At 34.4% G+C, this 8127-nt stretch overlaps 1 long non-coding RNA gene across 4 annotated transcripts; it reads left to right on the forward strand.

Annotated features, from left to right (window-relative positions):
• The first annotated feature begins 304 nt into the window (after positions 1–304).
• LOC108210540 (uncharacterized) lies at positions 305–6776 on the forward strand. Of its 4 annotated transcripts, none has more exons than XR_001804871.2 (7): positions 305–636; positions 2334–2393; positions 2731–2948; positions 3408–3525; positions 3676–3805; positions 6323–6393; positions 6477–6776. It is a non-coding gene; the product is annotated as an uncharacterized LOC108210540 (long non-coding RNA). The 4 variants fall into 4 exon arrangements; XR_010289801.1 differs by having other exon boundaries at positions 314–636; positions 2334–2389; positions 2731–2886; XR_001804872.2 differs by having other exon boundaries at positions 315–636; positions 2755–2886.
• Positions 6777–8127: the final 1351 nt, after the last annotated feature.

The following is an 8127-nucleotide window of genomic DNA, read 5'->3' on the forward strand; positions in this document are numbered from 1 at the left end:
TAATAATTTTGTGGCTGTGTATAAAAAGTATATTAATGATTATAAATTAATATTTGTAGGATAAAATAAATTTCGTATTATAAAAATCTTGATGTAATACCAATACTAATATATAAAATTGCAAAATTGGACTATAATTCATGTTGAAAAAATGAAAATAAATTTCTACACGTAATCTACTTATCTATATTATAGCAGAACAGGTACTTGTCAAACCTCCCTCCTGAGCAAATAAATTACCTGATTCCTAAGCAAGTACACAGGATCCAAGCCTATCCGAGCCTAAGTTCCAAACCTGCTCAAAACTGATATCTACTAAGCCCCAGCCAAAATCCCATGCCCAAATCTGATATCTCCTCCTAACCAAATGTGGCAGACTGACAGCCTTTCCAAGCCACAGTTCGACGCTGCACAGAATTGTTCCGGACGTGGTTTGAGCCCTGCCCAGACACGATGTCTGCTCTTTTCCTCCGGTGGGACAATATCTGTGTTGCTCATCTCTGTGATTGGTCTGTATAGTCCTGGATTGGAAGCACCTGCTATCTGCCAGTGATCTACACAGTCCTTGATTTGAAGCCCTTGCATTGTGATCCGATATATATATATATATGTATATATATCTGGCCGATTGTGAAGGTTCGTAAGCTTATACCTTTTCTTGATTTGTGGGTTGAACCAGGGTTATATACACTTGTGCTCCTGCAGTTTATTGAATTTGGTCATATGTGTTTTTGGCCTTCAGCCTTAAGTTATTGTCAAGATATTTTGGGTGTTTGATGCGATTGATGATCGGGTTTGGTTTGCTTTTGAAAGTGTCTTCCGCTGGTATCATTATAGAGGTCGTCAATCTGCAAATGGTTTTAATCAACCATGTTGATTGTGCATATCTTGGCAAATTAAGGAGTCAGACCCAATATTGCACACACTCTTGCATCGCTGCAGTTTAATGAATTCGGTCATAGATATTTCTTGTGTTCTGCCTTAATTTATGTCAAGATATTTGTGGTGTTTGATGCGAGTGATCATCGATTTTAGTTTGGCTTTGAGAGTGTCATATTTGTGGTGTTTGGCCGCGGTCAAATTTACCCGTTTTTGTTGTATTGGAGATTACGAAGGCACAGGGGACATTGATGATGACTGTTCCCCAATTTTTTTGATAATCATGTATATTTTCTCTTAAGTTATGTATATCACATGTAAAAAAGAATTACCTTATGATCCTCAAATATTTATCCAATATTTTTTTAATAGAATTGATTCTCTTGAAAAAAAAATTAATTATAGATATCAAAATAATAAATATTAAATTTTATTCATAACAAAGGCTATTATAGAATATGAAATAAACTAAATTGGTCAGGAGGAGAAAGACAAACCATTGTTTAGACTAGACCTGGCGTAATATGGATTTGGTTTGGTTTTGGTTCATTAATATGGATTTGGTTTGGTTTTCGATCCAAAACCAAATATTAACCATATTATATAAAATATGGATCTAACTTGGTTTGGTTTTATATGGATGTGGATGGAAATATGGATTATCCATATTTGTGTTAAAATTTTAAAAATATATGTGCTCACCTTTCTAATTAGAGTTTTATTTGTATCAAATGCCTAACGATAAATATTTTTTAACTCATAAATAATTTATAATATTATTAAAAATTTATAATATATTAAAATCTTACAGCTTTAGAAGGTTAAGGATCTGTAGCTCATATTAAATTTTATTAAGAAACTAAATTTATATGAAGCTTGAATATTGAAAAGCAAAAAGTGACAATTAAAGGCAAACAAAAACTCGTGTATAATAGAGTAAAATAAAGTGGGCCACCATTTGATTTAGCTTATAGGTTATCTTCGTATTTTATTATTTTTTTGTATTATTCTATTTTAAATTACATATATGATTGATAGTGAAGACACGACGGCGAAGTCAGGAGCGTGGTAGTCTGTGTGGTATAATGAGATAGAGAGGCAGAAATCTGGTTACAAAAATGGTTATCACATGTTTCAGTCCATATTTAAAGGAAAAAAAGTGATTCAAATCCAAACCAAAACCATTTAGAAAGTGTGATATTTTAATGAACTACATTTGAAAATGTGGCTTGGTTTGGTCTGGTTTTGTAGTTTTAAATCCATTTTGCCAGGTCTAGTTTAGACATAACGATAAGAAGTCAGGTTTAACATACTAAGCTCATAAGTCACATTCTCAGTACTTGGCTTACCCTTCTCTACTGTTGTCTTTAAGTCCACCATTTTTTACGATTTGAGGTCTCATGGCTGTAATTTAGTTGCATTGTACTTAAAATTTCTTTCTTACACTTCTGCAGGAACAGGTTCCGAAGCAGGTCCGGATACTCTTCCTCTACCGGGTGGCGGGCTATCTGTAGGTATATCTACTCTATCTGTTTGGTGCATCGTGTATTGTATTTTGTCTATCTTTTGTGATATATTATTTGTAGATGGGTGTATGTACAAGCATGTTAAGGATTTGAATTTAGTTTTGTGGTAACTACTGAGTATATTAGATAAATAGATATGTTAAGTGATTAAATAGAAGGAAAGAATAATAGAACTAGGCCTCACCAGTTGCTTATAATGAATACCCAATAAATTTTAACTTGCAAAGCCCCTAATTTGTAAACACCTTTCCATGTGTTAGATAGGTTCTCTATGAGTTCCAAGAGAATTGATGTCTATCTTACACATATGTGTAACCTTTTACAGGGTTGTTATGGTCCTTCTGAACAGGATTGATGCTGTTGGTGGCCTCAGGGGCTAAGCTAGAGTAATCCTCTAGCTCCCACCAAGCTCCCAAAATGGAATTTTGATGGATCAAGTGCTGGGCAAGACACCAGGGGATGATAGTGAAGTGGTCATAAAGTAGGTTCTGGTCACTTACTGTGCTCTTGTGTTTGTTTCAGATTGGATTTTTGTTTTGAAATGTAGGTAATTTCTTTTTTGTTTGTGTTAATTTATAAGTCCTCAAGCAATATTTTAGGATCCATTCAGTAGGGGTAAGCACATATTGGTAGGTTATGTTCACTTTCTTTTTTCTAAACCATTTTAATGTTAACTTGCACAAAAAATATTACAATGAAAAACAAACAACCTGGTTTGGAGTTGTAGTGTGAGGATGAACTGGTGAAGCCAATAATTATCGGTCCATTTCCTATGAGTCTATGATACAGGTCATGTGTGATACCTACACACTAGCTGATGAGCCAATTCTTACAAACAAGAGATGTAATGCGGCTAAGATTTTCAGCTACCCTGATTTGCAGCTGAAGTTTCTGTCTGTGCTTTTAAATTCTCAGTCTTTCCATATTTATCTTGAACAGTCAAACTTAAATTCTTATTTTCCAGGACTTGTATTTGTTCTAAAAATGTTATTTTTGTAATAGGTTCGGTATTGAGCAAGAATACACCCTATAACCCTATTGAAGAAAGAGGTCAACTAGCCTATTGGGTGGCCCACTGAAGGATGTCCAGGACCGCAAGTTAGCTTATATATATCTTTAGGTTCAATATCTTTTATGCTTCTATCAATAAATTGTCACGGTCGTTAAATGGTCATGATCCTTGTATGCTGCACTTAAATTAAACAAATGAAAAATATCTATCTTTAAGTAGATTTTACTAATTCTTAGTTTAATTATGTGATTACATCAGGGCCCTTACTACTGTGGTGTTGGTGCTGATAAAGCCTTTGGACGTGACATAGTTAATGCTCATTACATAGCATGTCTGTATGCTGGTATTTACATAAGCGGCATAAATGGGGAGGTTATGCCTGGACAGGGTAAGTCTAGCTTCTTGCAACCTTGTTGCTTCTCTGGGTGCCAATTAATAATAACACTCCAGCCTAAAGGTTAGTACTTCAATCAGCAACTATAAAACTGAACTGGTAAAGTGCCACAGCTTTCTTTGACACACTAAAACCTTCGCCTTACTAACAGCGCTGGACAGTGCTAATAGATTGTCAAAATATTATAGCTCTTTAATCTAATCTAACAAAATTTCGACGCAGAAAGACCTATTTAGGATTCAAAACTAAATCAAACCGCCACAGTTATTGGTATATATTCATTTTTGCCACAGGCAGCTAATTTTTACCCCTACAATTTTCAGTTTAAATTGAAAAGGCACCCTATTGTCAGTTGTCAGGGACAACGGTAGATCCTCTATTTAGCAAAATAGCAGTCTTATCTTCCTCAGACCTACAGTTACATAATGATTTGAACCAAAAAAAAATTCTGATACTATTTATATCCCTGAACCCGAAATTCATCAGTGACTGGTAAAACTCAAGAAAAAAGTAACCCCTAAATAACTTAAACATTTTTACCTTACAAACAATGTGAGGATTCCCGATAACTATCAGCAACGATCTTGCACTGGTGATTGCGACATTGAACCTCCGAGGATTGCTCAAAAATCCTTGGCGGTGGGTTATGTCAAAGTCCTGGTGCTTTATAATATAGCGGACAATAGATACAACACAATGATAACTTGCCGCTCCTCTCCTTGAAATTGTTCCCGGCTTGGAATGTGTTTATAATATTTTTGAGTGATTTATAGCACAAGTGCTACTGCTGCCTTGCTCGTCATTCTGTGTGGTTTGGTTACACACTTAATATAGTAATTAGTGAGTAATTTAATAAAGGCAAGAGATGACATGATAATCGGCCAACATTATTCTGATTTCATGCGAATCATTGCGCTTCCAAATGAGATTAACCTTAATTACCTTAAACTTTATAGCTGTAATTCATCTTCTTTTCTTTTTATTTTTTAATTCTCACTATTATTTTAATCAATGTGTAAGTCTACGTGATATAGGTATTCATATGTAAGTTTCTGTCCTAAGCTAACAGGTGTTCAGCTTCTTACTAATTCTATAATATATGTTTTCGTATATTCAGTGTAAGTTATTATATCCCGCTAGATATGGTGCAGTTGGAATTTTTTCAGATCAACTCTTATTTCATTTCTGTTGCTACTGGTTATAGTTTCTGCCATAATTTAGCCTGCAAGAGGCATACCTATGCTCAAGCTGGTGAAAATATATTATTGATGAATAAGAGTGTTAGATGTTTAATGAATGACATACAAAATATGCTCTGAAGAAAGTAGCACCTCTGTCAAAACTGTTATGTTGTAGCAACATTATGTGACCTGTTTATGTGAGGAACGGAATTTTACACTATTTATGGACCAACCTGCTATTACACTGGATTTCATATATTCCTTTCAGATTGTTGACATAATAACAGCAAGTTGACTGATACTTGTGTTCCAATAGCATTCATCGTAGATCCAAAATGTTGACATTGTAGGTTGTAGCATTCTATAGTTTTTAGGAATCTCTTCTTCCGACTAAATTTCATTTTCACTACTGTATCTTAAAAATGGGCTTGAGTGTTAGGAGGATGGGAGGATCCACGTAATGCAGCCACACGATTCTCAGAATGCCCCAAACCAAAATACCTAACTATTAAATGTATTAACTTTTTTGGATAGCCAGTATTGACAATAAATAATTTGGGTTTATCTTATAAGGTCAGGCAGAACTTAAGACTACCTTGCTCATAGTTCTTCCCTTGAATTCCTGTTTGTAACTTTCTACTATATTCGGGGGCTTCAGCTTGTATTGTTTATGGATCCTGTGTCAATTTCTTTAAACTGGGTTCATGGGGTGGGTGTTAAATTATATAAGAGAGAGATTAGAACACGGACCGGTGACATGCACAGATAGAATTACTGGCAGAACCAAAATTCCAAAAGACTTGGGGATAAAGATTTTAAATGTTAGAATAAATTGCACACAGACAAACCTATAGTTTGGTTCGCCAGGTATTTTTAGGTCCAAATCATTGTGCTTTTGGAGTATATATAATCTCCACATTGATGTTCAACAGAAGATATGATATCTGTGATTGTAACATATTTTAGTGTTAGATAATATAAGGATGGATGAGCCTCCTTCCCTTCGCGAGCTAAGAGGGACACACGCGGAGGTACATTAGATAAGCCACTTAATTTTATAATGCGATTCGGTGACCTCTTCAGATTGCGGAGGTCATACTCGCTACCTGTCTCATATTAGACATGAAATGATTGAGTCTGGCGTATTACTGCTCTTCCTGGGTAGTGTGCCGATAACTTTGGTTTATTGCAGCGCACTTTTGACTGACCTCCCTTTGATTATCAATTTTAATATGACTATTAAACTCAGTTGCCAACAATATATTTGAACTCTGTCTCATGAGGTTAGTTATATACAGTTGTTATATGCCTTTCATGATCTCTATCGCAGGTATATCCTTCATTAGTTAAACAGGCATGGAAGACCGAAGGGATGGCTGTGGTGTTGATACATGGAGTCAGGTACTTTACTGGACAACTTATACTTATCTTGCAGACTTGCACAGTCTCTGATATATATATACTTTGTCAATGGAATGGTGCAGGCAGGCGATTCAAGACATGAACATAAATAAGGTCCTTCATATGTGTTTGCATCGCCCGAGTTCTGAAGTACAACTTACTTTTACAAAAGACACCTCAACTTATGCTGCCTTCTGACTGCTCTGTATGTGTCTGCTTCCGGACACTCAATGACTAAATATTTCAGCACACTGAAGCTCTTAGGTTGTATTTAATCATCGCAGTAACTTAAGATAAATATAATTTATAAAAAATATTGTCTGAAAAATTGTAAATTGGAATCGCATAGCCCATTGTTGTCAGTGTAAACTTATTTGTTTGGCCTCCCTACTAACGCGAACATATCTGCTTAACATGTTCGCATACTTATTGTATACACAATCAAGTGCAGGATTTTAAGATGACAAGAAGAAATAATAGTTACGGACTCTTCACACAACTCCCTAACAAACCTTACAAAATATATTTGGTTAAACAACAATTCGACAATTACATGACACAACATTTCGAACTAGCGTCCCGTGCCTCGCACGGGCTATTATGCTAGTTAACAATTTAAAGCACGACGAATCTTAATTTTATTTGTGTTTTTTTTTTCGAAAAGTAATCATGTTCTTACATTGTCACCTTCCCCCAATTTTTTTCGATTGATTATACACAAAAAACATCTAACTTAAATCCGTAAGATAGTGGTCTATAACTACCCTTGCTTGTAACAACCTTTATTTTTTTAATATTGTATGAACAATCTTCACTTAAAAGTTGCTTGAACGGAGCAAATCGATAATGCATGAATAATATTTTCATGTGTACAAAGTAAATCATATAAAAATTAACAACAACAAACATGTCCGATGAACAAAACAAATATTATAAAAGAATAATCAGCAAACATACATAACTAATAGTTAATTTATCGATATCATCCATCAATATCATGTCAAGACTATATTCTTCTCTCATGTTTGGATTTGTCGACTCCCACATAGCGGTTTATAACTACCTTTACTTGCACCAACCTTTACTTTTTTTTAATACCGTATAAACAGCATTCACTTATTGTTGTAGAAGAACTACACCACCGAATTAGAAATCGAGCAAGAGAACTATCACCAGAGAGAGGTAGGTTTGTGGTATTGAGAGAGAGTTGGTTGTGTTTAGATGATCCAAAACCCTACGACCTATAAGAGTATATTTATAGGTACAAAGAGACTTGTGTGCTACTCTTTCCCATAATTAAATAATTTGAAACAGAATCAGATTAAAACTTTCAAGCTGCTATATTAGAAAAATTCTAGAAAATTAAAAAAATAGAACGGAGCGATGTGAGAGGCGCCACCTACACGCCCCTCGCTTCTCCTTTATATTGATATATTAGTTGAGAAGCCGCTCGTTGCGGCGGGCTATTAAAATTATATTAGTAATTTAATATTAAAATTTATAAATTAATTTAAATTTACGGTAGCCTATAAAAATTATATTAATGATTCAAAATTAATATTTATAGAATTAAATAAATTTTATTTTATAAACATCTCGATGCAATACTAATATTAATATATAAAATTGCAATGGACTATAATTCAGGAGTGAAGAGATGAAAATAAAAAAACTGCACATAATTAACGATTCAAAACACGATAAATCTTCATTTTAGTTGTGTTTGACGTAGGT

Source organism: Daucus carota, chromosome 3, assembly GCF_001625215.2.
Source record: "Daucus carota subsp. sativus chromosome 3, DH1 v3.0, whole genome shotgun sequence".
Taxonomy (NCBI): Eukaryota; Viridiplantae; Streptophyta; class Magnoliopsida; order Apiales; family Apiaceae; genus Daucus; species Daucus carota.